This window comes from Echinops telfairi, unplaced genomic scaffold, assembly GCF_000313985.2.
Source record: "Echinops telfairi isolate 266 unplaced genomic scaffold, ASM31398v2 ScPeMD7_29;HRSCAF=101, whole genome shotgun sequence".
Lineage (NCBI taxonomy): Eukaryota > Metazoa > Chordata > Mammalia > Afrosoricida > Tenrecidae > Echinops > Echinops telfairi.
Genome location: NW_022103926.1, coordinates 2,890,832 through 2,912,578, shown reverse-complemented (window position 1 = coordinate 2,912,578; position 21,747 = coordinate 2,890,832). Strand labels below are relative to the sequence as shown.

At 49.2% G+C, this 21,747-nt stretch overlaps 1 protein-coding gene across 1 annotated transcript in view; it reads left to right on the top strand.

The window, feature by feature from the left end:
* Nucleotides 1-21,747, top strand: part of TTC28 (tetratricopeptide repeat domain 28) — a 669,495-nt gene that overhangs the window by 547,810 nt on the left and 99,938 nt on the right. The window lies entirely within an intron of this gene.

The window sequence follows — 21,747 nt, the reverse complement described above, 5'->3', positions numbered from 1 at the left end:
TGGAATTGGATTAAAGCCGGAATGCAGCTCTCAATTGGGGATTGCTGACTCAGCCTGTCCCCACTTGACTCTCAAACCGCCTGGTTAGCAACCTTGAAGTCCAGCCCTCCACCCCCAGCTGCTTCAAAAGGCGGCCTTCTCCACTGGCCTCCTCCTGAGGAGCAGAGTGACTCTGGGAAGTGGGTGCTCACAGTCCCTAATAAAAATGGCCTAGGTGCCACTGAAAATGTTTCCAAGAGCGATTAAGAAGCACCATACATGCTCTGATGCTCGGTGTTCCATGCGCTTGTACAGCCAGCCTGGCATCAGAACAACCTCTCGGGGCACAGAAGTTACTGATTTGTGTTCTTGAGCCAGACAGGCGGGGCGGACCACATGCGTGAAACGACAGCAGTTCTGGGAGCAGCTTTTCCCTGAGTCACATGGAGGGTCCCACCAAGTCCATTATGGGATCCGGAATCAGACCAAGACCGCTGGTAACACGGCCCAGCTGTTGGAGTGTCCTGCAGGGAGATATAATCTGCTCGGAGACTCGGTAAGCAGAAGGCAGTGAACTAAAAGTTATCGGGCCCCTCACCACAAGGAGAGCTGGAGCTTACCCAGACATTTCAGGCTGTCACCCTCAAGCCAACAGATGCCAGTCTCAGGTCACAGCACCACCCGGCGAGCTGGCACGGCTGCCTATACAGCTCCCGGTGCTTCCGAAGGGCTGTATAGAGAAAGACATCCCCTTGTCACCAGTGCAGAAAGCACACGCCTCTGAGTGGGACAAAGGGTGTGGGACATACCTGGGTGCCAAATCCCTTCCATGCCCTGGAGCTGTCTCCTTCTTGAACTAATTTCTCCCCATTCTGACCACCAAGAAGCTCTGTCCACAAATGGCTCACCTTGCATGTCAAAGCTCTGGGGGTTTTAGCATGGTCTCATAGGGTGCAGTTTATCACTGGGACAAGCCCCAGAAACGACTAGGCTGTAGGATCACCCTACATTGAGCATAACTGTGGCAGACGTGGGGGCTGGGGTTGGATGGGCTTGCCTTTGAATCCCAACCATGCCACTTGGTGGCTTTGGGACCTTAGACCTTAGACAAGGTAATAGGACAAGCCACCTCACAAGTTGAGCAAGTGACGGTGTGTAGAAAGCCCTTAGAACAGTGCCTGGCTCAGAAAAGGCAATATTTTGTCATCCCATCATCGTTTTGCTTTGTGTTTGGGAAGTGGATATCATTTGTTAACACAGAAACACAAAACCAATATGCTACCCAGAGAAGATGGAAATAAAGCTAAAATGCATTGCACAGTTCTTACCCTCTGTGATGTTCAGCTCCATGAAATGTGGGAGATGTTGTGGGGGCGGGCAGCAAAACACCCTGTGATTTGATCTCAGCTTGCTGACAAGCTCTTGGCTATCACTGCCTGGAAATTCTTCTGACAAGACATTTCAAATGAAAACCAGAACCAAGCCAAACGCACTCCCACGGAACGGAGCCGCTGGTGGATTTGAACTGCCAACCTTATGATTAGCAGTCCCATACTTAATCACCATGACACCAGACGCCTTCTTCCAAACAAAACCCCTAAACCAGTGGTTCTCGACCTTCCTAAAGCCGTGACTCTTTAATACAGTTCATCATATTGTGGTGACCGCCCCCCCAAACATAAAATTATTTTCATAACTGTAATTTTGCTACTGTTATGAATCAGGGGACCCCTGTGAAAGGGTCATTTGACCCCCAAAGGAGTTGCAACCCATAGGTTGAGAACCGCTGCCCTAAACCAAACCAAACCATCTACCAATGAGTTGATCCCAACCTTTGTAGGGTTCTCAGGACTATTAATCCTTATTTCAAACACAAGAGACCCATACAGAATTTGCAAATCTTCCATGTGGACTTTGTTGCTTCTCAGTTAGATGGCCGCTTGTTTATCTTCAAGCCTTTAAGACCCCAGACTCTATATCTTTTGATAGCTGGGCACCATCAGCTTTCTTTATCACATTTGCTTACGCACCCATTTTGTCTTCAGTGATTGTGTTGGGAAAGTGTACATCCCAGAATACCAGGTTATTAGAACAAAGTGTTCTTGCATTGAGGGAGGACTTGAGCAGAGGCAACATGGAAGAAGCACACCAGCCTTTGTGATCATAAGGTGTCGATGGGATCAGGTATCGGGCATCAAAAACCCAGAACCAAAAATCACATCAATGTGAATGAGGGAGAATGCAGAGTGGAGACCCAAAGCTCATGTGTAGACAATTGGATATCCCCTCACAGAAGGGTCACAAGGAAGCAACGAGCCAGTTGGTGCAGTTTAGCACCAATGAAACATGCAACTTTCCTCTAGTTCTTTAATGCTTCCTCCCCTGCCCCACTATCATGACCCCAGTTTTACCTTACAAAATTCAATGAGACCAGAGGATGTGCCCTGGTTCAGATAAAAGCTGGAAACATTGGGAATCCAGGACAGATGAACTCCTCAGGACCAATAATGAGATTAGAGATACCAGGAGGGTAAGGGGAAGTTGGAGGGAGAAAGGGGAAACAGATCACAATGATCTACATATAACCCCCTCCCAGGGGACAGACAACAGAAAAGTGGGTGAAGGGAGACATCGGTCAGTGTAAGACATGAAAAAATAATAATTTATCAATTTTCAAGGGTTCATGGGAGAGGGAGAGAGTGGGGAAAATGAGGAGCTGATACTAAGGGCTCAAGTAGAAAGAAAATGTTTGAAAATGATGATGGCAACATATGTACAAATATGCTTGATACAATGTATGTATGTGTGGATTGTGGTAAGAGCTGTATGAGCCCCCGATAAAATGATTTTTTTTAATTGCAACTCAAAACTTTGATGGGGGAATATGCAGAGGTTCAGTGATTTGAGGAGAGGCGGGTAATTAGCCCTGGATACCAAACCAAGTACAACTCAGGGAAGTTTTATATCTCTTCATATTCTGCTGAGCAAACCTGGTTGGACAGAGTTAGATGCTCAAGACCCTCAAATGGTATCCTGAACTGACCTCACTTGTGGCCTCGGGCAAGTCGCTTCACCTTCAAGTTCTTGGTTTTCTGACATGCAAAAAGGCCTGACAATCAAAACGTAGGAGGGGGCTTCAAGAAGTCCTTGGTGGGAAAAGGATCGTTTTCTAACTTCATTTTCCCACAAACTTCTTGAAACCCCCTCATGTTTGTTCCTCACAGGTTATGAGGAATGAGAACGACGAATGTGAACTCGCATGGATGCCTGTTAGATAGTAAGTCTGAGCATATGAATGTGACTCCACTAAGGACCCTTGGAGCCCTGGCGGCAGAGTGGGTCACGCATTAGGTTCCTAACTGCACTCACCACCCACTTCCGCAGGGAAGGATGACATTTCTGCTCCCATCTCAGTTCTGTTCTGCCCTACATGAGCCTATAGGTTCACTGTGAGTCAGAATCGACGTGATGACGGTGAGTTTGGCTTGGGGTTCACCTCGGAGTAAAAATGGCTCCCTGCCATTTAGTGGTATCGCATGATGGAAGGTGTAAACCCACGATGGACAAGTTGGTTCTACTTCATAATGACCCTGTGGGGCAGCGTAGCATTGCTCCCTAGGGTTTCCGAGGCTGTACATCATTATAGGAACAGAGAGCCTCATCTTTCTCCCACTGAGCAACTCGTAGGTTTGAATTACCAGCCTTGTGGCTAGGAGCCCAATGCTTTACCCACTTCAGAAACCAGATTCACTTCCATGGAATCAAGGCTGACTCATAGTGACCCTATAGGACAGGGTCAAGCTACCCTTGTGAATTTCTGAGCCAGCCAGTCTTGGCAGGAGTAGCAAGCCCCGTCTGTCTTCCTAGGAGTGGCTGCGGGTTTTGAAAGCCTGACCTTGTAGCCCAGTGAGTAACCACTGCGCTACCAGGGTTCCTTGCTTCACCTCTTACGCCAGTATTTCCCTGTGAGACCAGCCCAGACTCAACCCATTTCACAGTTGGGTACCCCAGCTACTTAACATCACAGCACTGTTGTGAGCATGGGAATGTACACAGGAAGAATAGGGCTCTTCACCCTCAAGGGGGTGGGTGGCTGGCTCCTCTGGCTCCCCCTCCCAGCCAGCCATAGGCCCCTTGGATCCATTTGTATTCCCAGGGCTTTGCCAACTGCCTGTTAATCTTCTGGGCCTCCTGAATTGATGAGTGGTGCTTAGCTTGGAGCAGGCACTCAGTAAATGCAGCGCTGCTTTTATACTGCAGGGGATTTGTCTCTCCATGTAAGCTTACAGATGACACCACTCGTCTTAATTAGCCGAAGTCAGAATGCAGGCATGAGTAAGGAATGACCCGTGCCAGCTGGTTTGGCTTTCAGAAGCTTCCTACCAGGGAAAACAGTCTCCGCTCGTTGTTTTCTAAGGGCAAGCCCAGAGTGTTTGAACTCTGACCTGTCCACTTCCGCACCACTGCCCACACTTGAACCGGTGAATGCAGGCAGGGCAGTTGTGGGTGCCAGAAGACAGCAAAGGCCGTGTCTGAGTCTATGGGTGGCCTTGGGAGCTCTTTAAACTCTCCCTCACCTGTGGCGTGGAGTTGAGGGAGCCCCCGTGGTGCACTAAGGTGGAGGGAGGAGGCTGGGGAGAGTCAGCAAAAGGAGGTGGCACAAGCCCCGGAGCTTGGTGCTTCCTCTCCACGCCCTTCACTCCTCTCGGGAGAAACCTGAAGTCCTTTCTCTTTGTCAAACATGTGACGATTCCCAACAGCTGACTGGAGCTAAGTCCTTTCATGCTAAGAGGGCAGGCGGCATGTTTCTGCATCTGATTTAAAAAACAACTTTCTTTGTTAGGTGGTGTACCCTTTCACTGGCCGATGTTTCCAGTTCTAACATTGTGGGCTTTGAAAGACATTTTGTTTCTGCTGGTGGTAGTGGGCTGCTAGCCGCAAGGTCAGCAGTTGGAGCCTAGCTGCTCTGCTGGGGAAAGTGGAGGCTTTCTGCTCCCGTAGAGCTACAGCCTGGGCAGTGTACTCTGTCCTGTAGGGTCCATATGACTCACAGTGGACTCGATAGCAGTGAGCTTTCTTCTTCTTCTGTATTTGCTATAATCACAGAAGCAGATATGTGCCCATGAAATCTCTGGCCTTCACCCTCTGTTCTCTCTCTGATATGGTGCGCTGTAGACAAGAGAGTCCTACCAAATGGATGCCAAATAGCAGTAGTCTGGATCTGAGAAGCATGCCAGTCCATGCTTCTTCCCACCCTCACTATTCCTTTTGGGACCCAAAATGACTCTGGGGAATGGAAGCTTGTCCCCAGTCTACCTGACTCATCCGTTCCCTGTCATACTCTGAATGCGGTTCGACAAGATGTTCCCTTTGTGCTGTTCTGGCGTAGAGCGTGAGCCCAGAAAGGGTGGCTCTATTGCTCATTCATCCGTCCATTCTGCTCTCGTGTCCCTCTCCCCATCCATCTATCTGTCGAGTCATTTTGAGCGCCTACCCTCCTAGAGGCATTCATGTGGTAAGATAAAAAGGCCCAAAAGCTGGCATCTTAGAGATGTAGGCTTGAGGCCCAGCCTGCCATTAGCTCTGCCCAGTTCTGCAGAGAGAGAAAACTACTTGCTCCGGGCCACGTGTGCTACAGAGATCACTCTTCCTGCCCATTCATCACAAGTCCCAGCGGCAGATGCGACCACTCCTGACCCGGTGTCGTGACTGGAAGACCTTTTATGCCCCATGAGAACCCCAAAAGAGCCCCGGGCTCAATGTTGGTCTACTAAACAAAAGGTCAACGGTTCAAGCCCACCAGCTACTCTGCAGGAGTGAGAGGAGGCTGTCTGCTCCTGTAAGCATTTACAACCTAGAAAACCCGTGGGGGGCAGTTCTGCTCTATCGTTGAAGGTCTCTGCGAGTTGCCGTCAACTGGACAGAAGTGAATTTGGTTTGGTGTCTGAGAATCCTGAAGAAAGCACAATAACTCCGTTGTTTATTGTACATCTTGATTTATGTCCACATGCTAGCGTTCTCCCTAGAGCTCCTTCTGCGTGGGCTCATCTCACTGTGCAGGGCGGTGATGGGGGCAGCCACCATCACACTGTCGCTGACCCTCTGGAAGGCTCCCAGGAGGTTCCGTGTCCAGCCTGCGAAACCTTCAGTCATGGTAGACACGGCACGTGACAAAGGCCGGCAGACTTTTCTTCTCAGCTCTTCCCTTTGTTCCGTTGTTATTACAGCACTTTCTGTCCTCGGCTCTTTCGCCGAGGTCTGCATAATTTATGATCTAGATTCCAAAACGTTCGTGAATTGCTCCACCAGAAGTAATGGAATGTGACAGCACTGGATTCCACACTCTTGGCCCAAATATTTGTGTCTGTGGTTTGCAAGTCATTTCGGAGCACAGTTGCTACACTGCTCCAGCTGTCACTGAGAATGGATTCTGACAAAAGGAGAGAATGCAGGTAATGATTAAAATCACAAAATAGGTCTGTGGAACGGCATCCTGTGTAAGGGGGTCCAGGAGCCCCCTAGCTAGCCCCCTCCCTAGCTCTCCTCGCTCCCAAAGGCCTGGTTTGCAGATTTGTCCCGTGTGGTGAGCACTGGTGGCCTGGGTGGTTTATGCACGGAGTTGCGAACCATCAGGCCAGCCGCGGCTCTGCAGGACCAAGATGAGGCTGTCTGCTCACTCACTGATGTACAGTCTCTGGAAGCCCGAGGCAGTGCCACTCCGCTGTGAGTCGGAATCAACTCGATGGCGGTGGGTTTGGTTTGGGTTGCGCAGCGGTCACTGGGCACTTCCCTTACACAGCAGGGCAAGTGCCCTCACTTACTGTGAGAGGTGTGGCTTTTGTGAAAGTGCCACCTTCCCATGGCCACTGTCAGATGGCAGAGTCAGCGGCAAGTCCCACAGGAAACCTCAGGCTCCTGTTCGGAGCTGGTGCCTTCCTTCTGACCCCCAGCAGCCACTGAGGACCAAGTAGCATGGCCCCACAGGGTCCTCTAGGCCGCAGATCACCAGACCTTTCTGCCTCAGAGCTGCGCTGCAGGGTGGACTCAAATTGCCGCCCTCATGGGCAGCAGCTGAGTAAGCACTTAAACATTGCACCACCAGGACTCCCTGAAAGCTCCGTCATTTTTTTGTCGAGGTGCATTTCGATCCGGCACACCTCCCACTGGGTGCCAGAAATGAAATTTACTTCAAATTCAGTATCACTTCAATGACCCCAAATGGCAGTGATTTCAAAAGGACTAAATCCCTTCTCCCTGTGTTGATGTGGCTCTTGTTGGAGACTCGAGAGGTTTTGTGGTAGAGGGATTGATGATCCGAAGGACCTGAGAGAGTTTTTTGAAATTGCTGGCAAAAAATCATCTGACCAAATCCTTAGGCTTTTCTTGGAGACTTTCCAACTTTTCATTGTGAATTGTGTTGAAGGTTTACACAGCAGATCCGTTTTTTGTCAACAATTCATATACCTTGTGTTTCATCACATTGCTTGCAGGCCTCACAAGGTAACATCGTGTCCCACATCCTCCCCACTTTCCTGTTTCCATTCTTCCCCCTCTTCTGACCCTTGGAACAGACCTGAGCAGAGGGGAGCTGGTGTTGCTTTGAAAGGGTCACTTCCAATTTTCCTGCCTTATGTAAGGATATTGGTCTCAACCACTACCCTGAACCTTCACTTCTGATAGCCCCCAGCCATGTACAGCAGCGGGTTTGGGGTTCGGGGCTCTGGTTAAGGAAGGCCCTCTGTGAGGGGGGGACACTTGAGCAGCCACCTGGAGGTCTTGGATTCAGATTCTGGCACTTGAAGCTCCCTGCTCTGTGAGACGCCTCCATCTTTCTCATCTGTCCTTACTGGTTAAAGCAACCTCCTCCCGTCAACGTATTTGGTGTGTATTGATATTACAGTGAACCCTCGTTTATCGCGGTTAATTGGTTCTAGACCCTACCGTGATAAATGAAATCCCGCGAAGTAGGATTCCTTATTTGTAAATCAAATATTTTCGTAGTTAGAGCATAGAGGACATGAAAAAACACCCTTTAGTCACCATTACACTCGTATTACCCAATTTATTAAACAAAAAAGGGAAAATACAGTAAAACATTTTGGACGTTACAATGATCATTTATTATTTATTATATTATTTATGGCATCTAGTTTACAGTATTACATATTTCACATACAGTATTATTATACATAGTTCTTACAAATACTGTAATCAATGGCGTGCAACCTCCACGATTTTCTTGCCATCTTTGATCATATCCAAAAGTTTTACCTTTTCCTGGATGGTGAGCATCTTCCTCTGGCGCTTATTTTTATTGTCAGAAGGCTTAGAAGAAGCAGCTCGTTTAGGAGCCATCATAGGGCTTAGATAAAATTTCTTAAAAATCGCAAACAATTACAGTACACTGTACAAAAGCAAAAATGCATCTGCTATGTAGCTCCGATACGTAGTGATGCAGACAGAAGCGTGTACAGTATGAGCCAATCAGTGGCAGTAATGACAGAGCATGCGCTGTTACGCAAAAACCGTGATAGAGTGAAGCCGTGGAAGTCGAAGCGCGAAGTGGTGAGGGTTCACTGTACTCCTTTAACTCATCTTCTGGGATGGAAGGGGGCAGTGCTTTTGTCAGTTCTGGTGGCATTAAATGCTTCTTACAGAAAGAATCCATTGAGATTGTATTAGTTCCGGTGCACCCAGCTACTCTGGGGAGAGATTCAGGGACATCCTTAAGGCTGTATGTGTCTTACCTCAGATGTCCTCTCAGGGAGCAACACCTACAACTCCGCCCTGGCAGGTTGAAAGAACCTCTGGAGCAGACCGTTCCTTGTCCCAGCCGTCATCACGTTCCTCTGCCGCCGTGTGCTGTTGTCGTTGATGGGTACAGCTGAGTCAGTTCCAGCTCATAGCTACCCCGCGTCCAACAGAACAGAACACCCGCTGGTCCCGCGCCGTCCGCATGGTCATCGCAGTGACTGAGCCCATAGTTGCAGCCACTGTGTCCATCCACCTCATTGAGGGTCTTCATCTTACTTGCTGACCCTCTTCCTCCGGATACATGTTCAAAGTCCACGGACAAAGTCTCACTGCCCTCACTCTAAGGAGCATTCTGACTGCGCACCCTCCAAGACAGGTTCCTTTCCTCCGTTCTCTTAGGGCTTCCTTATTCATTGTCCACCTTTCATGTACACTGGAGGCGATGGGCTAGCCCATGGCTTGAGTCAGGTGCATATTGTTTTCCAAATCACTTCATTGTGCCCCCACAACAGCCCTGTGGAGAGTCAGGACCAGACCTGCTTGCCCTGAGGAGAGAGAAAGTTATACATTGAAGATCACCAGGAAGCCAGGAGCAGGAGAGACCACTCTCCTTACCTCAGAGTGCTGACACACTTTCGCTCTTTCTCCCCAAGCCCCCTGGGCGGTTTCAGTCAGTACTGTGCTCCAGTCAGTTGCAGAAGTTGAGCCAGTGGGATAAAAAACAAAAGAGATGGGATTTAAACCCAGTGCCTAAAGCCAGAGACGTTGAACTATGGTGCTGGAGTAAGGCGACCAGACGTCCCACTTTTGGCGGGACAGTCCCGATTTTTAACAATTTTTCCCGTGTCCTGCAGCATTTTAAAAAAAGTCCCAATTTTTGGAAAGAATGCATGACAAGCTAGGGTAGACGGTTTTCGGCTGCTATGTGGCTATTTCGCCAGGGTATGAGTTTTATCAATGGTGTCCTGCTTTTGTCCCGCTTTACCAATGTTAAAATCTGGTCACCTTATGCTGGAGAAGAGTATTGACAAGTACATGGACTGCTAACGAACAAACAAATCTGCCTTGGAAGAAGTACAGAGGCCAGGCTTTGTCTTGTGTGTTTCGGATGTGCTATCAGGAGAGAGCCATCTCTGGAGAAGGACATCATGCTTGCGTAAGTAGCGGGCTGGAAGAAAACGAGGAAGGCTCTCTACAAGATGGACTGACACGGTGGCTGCACCAGTAGGCCCAAACATACGAACATCCGTGAGGCTGGTGCAGGGCCGGGCAGTGTTTCTTTCTGCTGTGCATGGGGTCGCTCCGAATTAGAAGCCACTTAGCAGCACCTAACAACAACAGCGATCCTTGCTACAATTGTGAGGACGATGCAGTGCTTCATTGGGTTGTACAGAGGCTCCCTGTGCGCTGGAATTGACTCGATGACCCCTGACAGCAACAACATCCTTATTACTAGGAGCCCACCTGGCTGGGGATTCAAAGCCAGCAGCTGCTCCACAGCGGAAAGATGAGGCTGTCTGTTCTCATCAACATGTAGTCCTACAGATCTTTAGGTGCACTTCTACTCTGCAGGGCGGCTGTGGGTTGGAGCCGACTCCCTGGCAAGCGGGTCTCCTCGTTTGGGGAGGTTTCGCCTCCTTACGTTGGGAATGTGCCTCGGAAATGGAGCTCGCCGCTAGGCTGCAGGCCATTGCTCAATTAATATAACTGCCCTTGGTTTTCTGTTGTCTTGTACCAAACTGTGTTGTTGTTCTTTCTTTTCAGACTTCTCGTCCTGTTGAGACCATGAGGTCCTTCAAGGCCTGCATCAGGCCTTTGGACCCTGAAGGACACGTCCCCTAGCTCAGTGTTTGCCCCACAGAAGGCCCTCACTGGTCGCATGTTTATACTCCATCTCCCATCTCCCGCAGTCCCTCCACTCCACCGCACCTCCCCAAATACAGAAGGAAAACACTTCCTCTCGCAGCGGGCAGACAGGAAAAGCTGGAGCCTCGTGATCCGTGTTAGTATCTGCCTTCTCACGGGTCTGCATTTGGGGAACTCGTGGTGATTGTCACTCTCGGCCCAGTGGAGCTGCCCTGTCTTCTTTGTCATAGCTCTGAGTTCAGAGCAACAATATTGATTTCCTTTTAATGAAACACAGGCCACCTCAGATCTTCCCTGCAGATTGAATGATGTTGTGGCGTTTCAGGGAGGCAGTGCCCCCTAGAGATAGAGAGGCAGGCTTTGGAGTCCGAGGGGCTCAGGGGCTCTTAGCACTGGGCAAGTTGTTTAACCTTGATAAGCCTCAGGGTCTCTCCAATCTGCAACTATAAAAGCCAGAGCTGCGTCCATCTCATCGGCACCGCACAGCGGGTTGGCTTTAGCTGTCTGCACGGATGATCAGAGCAGGGGTTTATCACGCAGGCAGAGGGATGGGCTCTGGCCAGCGTAGGCATCTTGATAATGATGCTGGGCAGGAGCGAAGTATGAAATCTCACACTTTCCACTCACTTATTTGGTTACATTTCATGAACATTCGCTCACTGTTGTTTTCTAAAACCCAAGGCAGGGAGAGATTTCGTTAAACATTTGGAGATATTTTGGGGTTTCGTTCCTATAGCGTCTAGCAGTGCATCTCATTACCCATTATTAAACATCTTGAAAAGCAATGAGTTCTAGCAGCTTTTGACACGATCTTGAGCTTATAATGATTCTGTGTCAGACATTTGTTTGCGTCTGTCTCAGACTAGTTGGTACTACTGGCTGCAGTGTGGTGGCTTTTAAGATGTGCCCACAAAGCGGGTCAGTTGCCAGGCTTTCTTCTGAGACACCGTGAGTGATGGTGGGGAGCGGGTGGGGTGGGCAGTGCTGAATGCCAGCTTTTCAGTTAGTAGTCAAACCCTTAACCATTGGTGCCACCAGGGATTCCCCTTCAGCTGCACAGGGTACCAAATGTCAGCCTTCGGGACCATAGGCCTTAGTGTGGTTCAGCCTCTGAAGCCAATAGAAACATCAAAATAAAGGGGATAGAAACGTCATCAGCATTAACTTGGGTAGACATCCCTCCTCAGTTATCAAAATTGTACAACAAACCTCTCCCTAAACTCTGGAATTTTAAAATCCCTAAGACCATATCATTGTGCTTAATGAAAGATGTAAAATTATCTGCATATTAAAAAAAGATACAAGGGTGCTTAAAAAAGTGTGGAAAAATTCCATTATCAGTTACATTTCCATAAACTTTTGGAAGCCCCCCCCCCCTAATATCCAAGTCCACAGTTCTTTGATATACCCCTCTTCAAAAGAGTGGAGCATAATATTTCCTTCCCTTGACTGTCGACCAGACCTAATGACCCCTCGAATCCTCAAGCTGTGCCCACTCCCTTTTGGGCAACTCCTTCTGCAGGGGCCAGCTGCCATCTCGTGAGGATGTGCAAGCAGCTTCCATCAAGGCCATGATATAAGGTACTGAGGCCACTGGCCAGCCCCAACTCAATGAACGAGCCCCAGTCATGCCCTCCTGTGGTTATAGCCCCAGCCAACATGTGACAGGACTTCAAGAGAACTCTCAAACCAGAGCAAACCCCAGCCAGGCCACTCCTGCATTCATGAACTCATAGATGTTGCTTGTTTTATGGTGTTAGTTTTAGGGGGTCATTTGTTACACAGCCATGGATAACTGCTCCATGAAGGGAAGAACGTGATGCCTGCAGAGGACAAAGAGGCCAGCAGAGCAATGTTAAATTAAGTCTGATTTGCGACATCATGCATTTAACAGCAGGAACTAGGTGCTCATTCCGCCGAAGCTCAGTTTTTTTTTCATTGTCGACGTCCTGCACACCCACCCCAGTCCCTCACCCCCACCATCAGTCTGAGCTGAAGATGGGCAGCAGGGCAAGGAAGGATGTCCCAGGGATGGGCAAAGAAGAGTGGCTGTTCTTACCCTCCCCGTGGGGATTCCCCTGTCAAGCCAAAAGGAACAGGAGTGGCATGCTCAGGACCGACACCTGCCTGGGCCCTCGTGCATTTGCTGCTTTCCAGCCAGTGTCTGTATCTTCCTGAGCAGGGAGAGCAGAAAGGTTCAGCAAGGCAAGGATGCATACATATCCCGGAACCGAACAGGCAGAAGTGGGCTTGAGACAGTTCTCCAGAACTCCTCCCAAGAGGGCGGCCTCTGGACACAGGCGACACCCCCGTCATGAGGCTGTGGGTATTGCCTTAGGGATGGAGTCAGATTGAATGCCCACATGGGGGGCAGCGGAGGGGGCAGATTATGCAATGGGGAGATCTCCCCACAGGGGCCCCAAAGACCTTATATAACACCCCTCCCCCCAAAAAAAACAACAAGGGCAGTGGCACCCTACCACACCTAGCCTGCCTTGGGGAAAAGCCAACAACAACCACAAGACTACCCAGCTGTGTAAGAGTGGAATGTCCTTTTCCACACCGCTCATGCCAGCCCTGAAGGCATGTGGGAGGGAGCAGTGTGGTTTGGCATTCGAGTGTTGGTACCCTTCTGTGCTGTTCCGGGCTCACGTGGAGGGTCAAGACTCTAACTTCTTTGGACAGGGCATGTCACTACTTCAGGGAAATGAAGCCGGAGGGAGGCCAGAGAAAGCTCACATGTTCCTCAGCCTCTGTTCCTCAGTTACATAGGGTGGGGGGCTGTGAAGAACAGAGCCCCCTGCCGGCTCACCTTGGCCATGCAGCATGAGCCAGAGCAGCGTGGCCCCACCTACCATGAACAAAAGCAGGGCATGTAAGTGGGTTGCCCTCCGGGACCCTGCTGTCCTGAACACCTAGGGCTCAATTTGAGGTAAGGCTTTGCTGCTCAAGTCGGGCTCCAGAGAGCAGTGCTGAGCCACGTGTTGGGAGACAGGGCCTCCCCCGGGAGGTCAGTATAGAAATCAAGGAATCTTTATAGGAACTGGACACTGCTGAGATTTTTTCATTCTATTTTAGAGTAGAATGGGCTGGAGAAAGCAGACACACAGGTCCTTCAGAAACGTAGTTTGACAAGCTCTGAGTTAGAGTGCACTGAAGTCAGCCTACGATTCTTTAGGGGAGTAGAAAGCCTCCCCTTTCTCCGAAAGAGCGGCTGGTGGTTTTGAACTGCTGACCTTACAGTTAGCAGCCCAACACATAACTGCTATGCAAGGATTTCGTCTTGCTTGGATCCACAATCAAGTGTTCATGGAAGCAGCAGTAGAGATCAAAGGGCGCATTGCATTGGGCAAATTTGCTGCATAAGATTTGCTCTTTAAAGTGTTGGAAAGCAAGGATATTACTTTGAGGACTAACCTCACGCGCATGTGAAAGTTAGACACTGAATAAGGAAAACCTGAGAAGAATCGATACATTTGAACTGTGGGCTGGAGAAGAACACTGACAGGACCATGGACTGCCATAAGACCAAACAGATCTGTCTTGGAAGAAGTACAGCCAGAATGCGCCTTAGCGGAAGCGTGAGAGACCAGCCCCAGAGAAGGACACCATGTTGGTAAAGTAGAGGGGCAGTGCAAAAGAGGAAGCTCCTCAACAAGATGGACTGACAGCAGTGGCTGCAACAATGGGCTGGAACAGACAGACAGCTGTGAGCATGGTGCAGGACCAGGCGGTGCTTCGTTCTGTTGTACAAAGGATTATTATCGAAGTTATGTTAAAAAGTGAATCAGATTGGAGAGCATTGTGTTGTCTTCACTCTATTGATCCAGTCTTTTTTTTTTTCATTTTAATTGGGGGCTTTTACGCTCTTATCACAATCCATACATATATCCACTGTGTCAAACACATCTGTACCTATGTTGTCATCATCTTTTTTTAAACATTTTCTCTGACCCCTTCTTTACCATCAATCACAATAGTGACCATAGAAGCCATCAGTTGTAAACTCCTCCATGTATCTCCTCCGCTTTGTTTTCTAACTTGGTTTCACCTCTTCATCCTTCCTCCTCATCGGTTTTCCTTTCTAGCGTTCACTTCCTTAACCCCCATTTCCTCCTCAACCCTCTGAAATCTGGCTGCTTACCATCACTCTTCCCAGTGGTGGGTGTGACCAGCGATCCCCTATATCACAAGTTCTTTGGCTTCTCCTCATTAACTTCATCTGTGTACTTGCACTCCCTGTCCTGTCTGCTCGCTCCTGACCACCCATCCTTGGTGCCCTCTGTCACTTGACCTCCAGTGCTTTTCTTCTTGGGAGTGTTGGTTGCTGTGGAGCTGGCTCCCACTCATGGCCAGAGCCAACCATTATACAGGCCTGTGCCGTCTTCATGATTTATGGGTGTGTGTGAGAGTCCATTCTATAGCCATTGTGCATTTTGAGAGCCTTCCAACCTAGGTGGCTCATCTTCCAGGGCTGCATTGCACAATACTCTGTTGTAACCAATAGGGTTTTCATGAGCTATTATTTGGGTGTAACTAGTGTAGCTTTCAGGATCATATTGTTGTTGTTAGGTACCACCAAGTCAGTTCTAAACCATAGCAATCCTATATTCAACAGAACAACACTACCTGGTCCTGCGCCATCCTCACAGCTGTTCCTGAGTTTGAGCTCACTCTTGCAACCACTGTGCCAATCCATGGAATCGAGGATCTTCTTTTATACGGCCCCTCTACTTTACCAGGAATGATGTCCTTCTCCAGGGATAGCTGCTGCCTGACGACAGGCTCGAAGGACCCACGACAGTCTTACCAGCCTTGCTTCTCATAGCCTTGTTTCATAGTCTCCCCAGCACCACAATCCAGAGTCACCTGCTCTTCAGTCTTCCTGATCCACCGCCCACCTGTCACGTGTTGGTGAGGTGACTGAGAATATCATAGCTTGGTCAGGTGCATCTTGGTCTTCAAAGTGACATCTTTGCTTGTGAACACTTTAAAGAGATGAAAGTGCTTTTGAACACTTGTGCCGCCGATGTCCCCAATGCAGTGGCCATTAGACTTCCTGACTGCTGCTTCCAGGGACGTCGACTATGAATACAAGCAAAACGAAACCCTTGCCAACTTGTCCCCTCAGCCCTGAAGTTTGACTCCTCCGGAACCCTGTTTAGTCAAAAGTGTGTATGGATCATTTGGCGCATAAGGCAAACAGGTTCCTAAGCCATTGAACTTATTTTGTGCAGAGTCCTTTTATAAGGTGGGTAAACATTTTCTTAGTTGTAAAAGGGAAGATTCTTATAAAATTCTAATTATGTTGTAAGGGCTGTTGTATATAAGGAAGTAGCACCAGCAGGTAAACACAGGGGCTCTAGCGATTCGCTATTAATTTCTCTTCAGCCCAGTTGGGCGGCATAGCACCGTGGCAACTTCTCAGGTCTTTTCCATTTCATTTCGCTCATTTTGGGCACCATCTCCTGAGTGTGTTGCCCATGTTGTTAAGCACTGGATGTAATAATTCTTTATTAGAGAGGGGAAGCGACTTGCCTAAGATTGCAATGCAGAGCCAATTTCCGCTTCAGAGACAATGAACAACTACAAATCCTGCACTATCACATGTGCATACATACCACTGTCCACTGCCATCGAGTCAGTTCGGATTCACAGGGAGGCCATAGGACACAAAAGAACTGCTTCCGAGGCTGACAATCTTTAAAGAAACAGACAGCCTCCTTTCTGCACCCCCGCCCAGCCCCTGCAGTGCACCTGGAGGATTTGAACCATCAACCTAGAAATTAGCAGCTCAACACTTAAAATCACAGAGCCACTAAGGTTCTGTATACAGGCACACATAGATATAAACCAAAAATCCTAATATTCCACAATGTAGAAGAAGGCAGGACAGCTAGAGACCTCCAGCCCAAACGAGTGACATTGGCGAGTTCCCGGGCTTTCTTCCTGCCTCATCTGCCCCAGGCTGGATATTAGGGAAACCGGCAAGTAGAAACACCAATGGGTGCCGGCAAAAGAACAAAACAAACAAAAGGCCCAAGAAAAGCTTACTCTCCAACAAAAGCTCAGTAAAAGCAGCCTCTTAAGACAGAACACTGCTAGAGATGCTGTTCTTCTCCAGCCTAAGCCCACAGGCACACCCTGAGGCCCCACCTCCGTCCCTGCAGCAGAGACAGAGCCCCGGGATGCACCAGCTGCCCTGCTCAAGTCCTGTCTGAAAAGGCTGAGTGGGGCCAGGACTTCGGTAACACAGCACCCCTTCCTCTTGTGCTGAGGCCAGGTCAGAGCAGGTGGCAGAGGTTCAGGACTTCTAGCCCTAGTCAACAGGAACAAGCCCACACTAATCCTCACTTGCGTCTCCCTGAGATGTCAGTGGAGACCACCTGGGGAGGCTGGACTCCCAACCTCAGCATTAACAAGGAGCTGCTCAAATAGGACTGCACATCCTGGACATTCCGCAGAAAACCAATGAGTTGATTCCAACTCCTAATAGCTGCTCCCGGCGGTTTCTGAGGCTGTAAACCATTATGGGAACAGACAGCCTCATCTTTCTCCCAAAGAGTGGGTTGTGGGTTTGAGATGCTGACCTGTGGTTTGTAGCCCAGTACGCAACCAACAATCCCACCAGGGCTCCTTCCTAGAGTTGAAGGGAGTTTCTCACTCTCACTGCCATCGACTCAGTGCTAACTCAAAGGGACAGAGGAGAACTGCCCCTGTGAGATTTTGAGGCTGTAACTGTTTACCGGAATAAAAAGACCTGCTGGCCCTGTGGTTCCAACTCATAACGATGACATCACTAGAGCTCCTAAAAGGGTCTGAGAACTGGGGGGTGTTAGAGGCATAAAAGCTATCAGGTAGCACTCAGTCTTACTCCTTAACTTAACTGATGAGAAAACTTACCTCTTGAGAGATCTGTTGCCTTTTCCAGAGATCACACAATAGGTTTTTGGCTGAGCCAAGACAAGAGTATATTCCACCTGGCTGTTGTACGTCACTGTCTAGTCATGAAACCCCATTAGAGTCACTGGGCTGAGAGTTAGGCTTTGAAAGTATGCTGAGACTGCTGCATGTGGGTGATTATGAACCCCTCTCTCCATTCAGTCTTTCCAACCCAAAGGGATCATCTTAATAAAATGTGTCCTGATGGAACTCCCAGTCTGACAGCACGTGAGGACTTCCCAGGCCATCCGGGACATGTATCTGCAGCATTCTTACATTGGGCTCCAACGTCCCAATTTACACAGTTGGTTAGTGCTCTTCTTCCCAGCTTTTTGTTGTTTTTTATTTTCTATGGTACGTACCTGAGCATTTTCCTTTGTCCTAGAGTGTGAACCTTGGAGATTGGTGGTCACAAGGATGTCACAATTCTAGTGGTTTGCCTCTAGTTTACTTGGTGGAGTGGTCATTGTCTACAGTTTCTATCAAAGCAGCATTTGTAATTACCTAGTGCTGCTGTGATAGAAATACCACAGACTTTCATAAACAAAGTTATTTTCTCATGCTTTAGGAAACGAAGTCAGAATTCAGGGTGCTAGCTTTAGGGGAAAGTTTTTGCCCTCTGTCAGACCTGGGGGAAGGTCCTTATCTCCTTTAACATTGGGGGGCCCATCGTTCCTTGGAGACCCCAGGTGTCTGGGTATCAATCTTCTTGATTGAGGAGACTCTCAGCACAGGACTCCCAGACCTCCTTTCTAAATGGCAGCAGGTTCCTCATTCTCTGCTTACTTGTTTAATCCCTTTTATATTTTCGAAGAGATCACCACTAAACTCAACCTAATCCTAGAGATTGTATTCTGCCTCATTAACATAACTGTCTCTAATCCTGCCTCATTAACACCCTAGAGCATTGATTCCCAACCTTCCTAATGCCGAACCCTTTAATACAGTTCCTCATTTTATGGTGATCCCCAACCATAAAATTATTTTCGTTGCTACTTTATAACTGTAATTTTGCTACTGTTATAAACTGGGTGACCCCTGTGAAAGGGTCGACTGACCCACAAAGGGGTCATGACCCACAGGTTGAGAACCACTGCCCTAGAGGCTAAACTTTATAATACGTAGGATAATTACATCATATCACAAAATGGAGGGCAATTGCAAAATACTGGGAGTCATGGCCTAGCCAAATTAACACCTATTTCGGGGAGGTCACATTTCAGTCCATAGCAGTCATAAATTTCTGAAATCAAAATTTCCTGAATTTTTGGATTGGTGGATGGCTGGTTTCAGGACTCAAACTATTTTAGAGGTTTGTCTAGGGACAGAAGAAAATATACAGGACCAAAAATGGAATAAATGCTCCATGTTACAGACTATGACAGGGGCTGTCTGTTTCCATAAAGACCTATAGCCTGCAGTTTCACTCAGTCTTACAGAGTCCCCATGAGTCAGAATTGACTGGATGGCGATGCCTTCTTGTGGTTTATTTAGGTCCAGCAGCTGCCATTGCTGAGTGTTGACTCCATGCCAAGCGCGGTGCTAGCCCTCACTGTGCACTGTCTCCCTTCATGCTATGGCCACCTTTGATGAGGTGCATGGATTTGCTGGATGAGGAAGCTGAGACTCTGAGCGGTAAACAATGTGCCCAGGGTCACAGAGCCAGTGTGTGGTAGATAGAGATAGCACCGAATTAATTGATCAGAGAACTGAGCAGCCACAACCATTTACCTTCAGAAAGCTTTTTCACTTAGAAACAGAATCTAGTCTTTCAGCATCACAGCACTGAATAGAGAACTCTTTCCTACAGAAGAGGCCTTATTGCACTTTTTGCCTGAGCACTTCTGTCACCCAGCACTGAGCTGTATACTTCCATTGTGGGCCCTGCTAGTGTTCGTTGGGCCTCCTCCTGGCTAGTTCCATACCCAACCGTGTGACCTAAGAGCCTGATTGGGGTGTCCTTCAGCATCTCTGGGGAGGTTGACCGAAGTCAGCTCTGACTCCCCAGGCCAAATCCTATGTGTTATAAAATGACCTGCTGTAATTTGGGCCAAAAAAGTACCTCGAGTTATTTCTCTGTCTTACTTGTTCCTCTCTGGTGGCAGATTAAGCTGTGTGCCCTCAGGAATGTAAGAAACCAGAACAACCCAATCTGAATCCATAGGGTTGGAAGGACCCTCTGTAGCGATCGCCACTGCTTCGGGATCCTATTCCACTGTACGGCCAGAGCAAAGCCGGATTTCCCCAAAGACGCTCAAGGAGGGTTTTCAAAAATGATCTTCCATAGAACACCGATGTCCCAGCTCTCTCTCGGCATCTGAAGTCAGGTTTGATCCACCCAGAAGTCTGTCACGCCCCTGTTCCTCTGAAGGAGCATGTCCTATGTGCTTGTGAAGCTGGACCCAGGGGCATAAAACAAAACAAGGCCCCTCTTTCAGCCCGAGAGGCAGCACAGAGAATTAAGATTCTTGTGCAAAAATGAAAGGACAGACATGGCTGAGTGTATTACCACCTTCATTATGAAGCTCAAGCTGGCGAAGCTTCTGGAATAGCTTGTTGTTTTCCCAGAGCGACTGACAGGGTGTGATGGATCTTTTGCTTTTCCTCCGGCGACAACAAAGGGAGGAATGTCTTTAATTCCCGGGGAAAAGGAGGCCCAGTGTGTTTTCCACACCCTCATGATTGAGACGTGTGTGCATGAAACTCAATCAAACGTCACTCCCACCAAGGAAAAGACCACCGTGTGAAACCTAATCAGCTAACCACGGTTCCAGCCCTTCAGAGGGGGTTTCGGACGCAGGACGAGGTGCTTCATAGGTGCTCAGCTCACAAGCGAATTCCAAGCATGTTGATGGTTCAACGAGTACAGAATTGAGTCGTGCACACCCACCCACCCCCCGCCCCCACGAACTGTTTGAAGCCCCTTCATGCAACAAAACAAAGCACTGCCTGGTCTTGTGCCATCCTCTCCCTCATTGCTATGCTGGAGCCCATCGTTGCAGCCCTGCCTGGGTCAGTCCATCGCAGTGAGGATATGGGTTTGTCGGGAGTGTGTGAAGCAGAGGTTACTAGTGCTTGGCTTGTATAAAGAGCTGCGTTGCTTACTGGCTTTGTCCTCCAAGCCCCTGCACCAGCAGTCGCCCTGCCCGCTGGGAGCTTGTTAGAAATGTAGACCTTGCCCTCACTTCAGACCTCAGAAGTCACCATCTGCGTGTTAACAAGGCCCCCTGTGGCTCTTGGGCACATGAAGGTTGGAGGAAGGCTCTTCCGTGTGCTGTGCTGTGATCAGAGGAGAAAGTACTTACCGGCCCCCACGCAGGTATCTTGGCACCTGAGCTGCAGAGCAGAAGGGTAATGATGGCAAACACAGTTCCATGAGCCCCTCTCCATGCTGTGCACTCTGCCTCAGAAGCCTCCTCCCTTGTCTTGCCACCCCCCCCCACAGCCCCCACCCCCCAAGGGAGGTATCGTCTGCATTTCACAGTTAAGGAGAACGAAGCTTAAGAAGGCAAGTACCTGGGCCAAAGCCACCCAGCCGAGCAATGGCAGAACCTGGATGCCTCCTGGCCTCTCCTTCCAGGGCTGTGAGGACATGCTAGAACGATAGCCAGATGTCCCCATTCTGCACGGGGACCCCCACTGCCCCGCAAGGAGCTCTGCTGAACAGAGGACCTTGGTTGACTTGTGGTGTGGATGGAAACATCGACATAGTGCCTGCTGTATCAGGTGCATCGCTAAAAGCAATGACCACCATAGCTTTGTGTGGGGGAGAAGGAAGTCGATCACCACCATCCCGGTGGACTCAGTGCAGCTGCCATGTTCTTCGTGAGGAGTACAGTTCTCCTGTGACCGTTTCTGCAGCCTGTGCCCCTCCTCAAGAACCACCCATTTCGCTTCTTCGTTGTCAGTCTGCAAGTGGCCTTCCAAGTTGGCAGGGAAAGGCTTGATGGCAGATGTCCAAGTTCTAACCCTGCACCATTCTGTGGAGGCGAGAGCTGGCGAGGTGCTTTGCAGAGGTTTGTCCTGTAGTCCTCACAGCCAAGGGTCAGAGAAATGAGGCCACTTGCTTCCACTCAGGCTGGCACCCGTGTTCTCTCTGAGCCAGGAGGCACACCCAGCCATACAGCGTCAGTCCTGAGGCTCCCAAGTAGTCACACAAGGGTTTGTGCAGCGTTTGGTGAACCAGACCCTGAGCTCTGAAGGCTG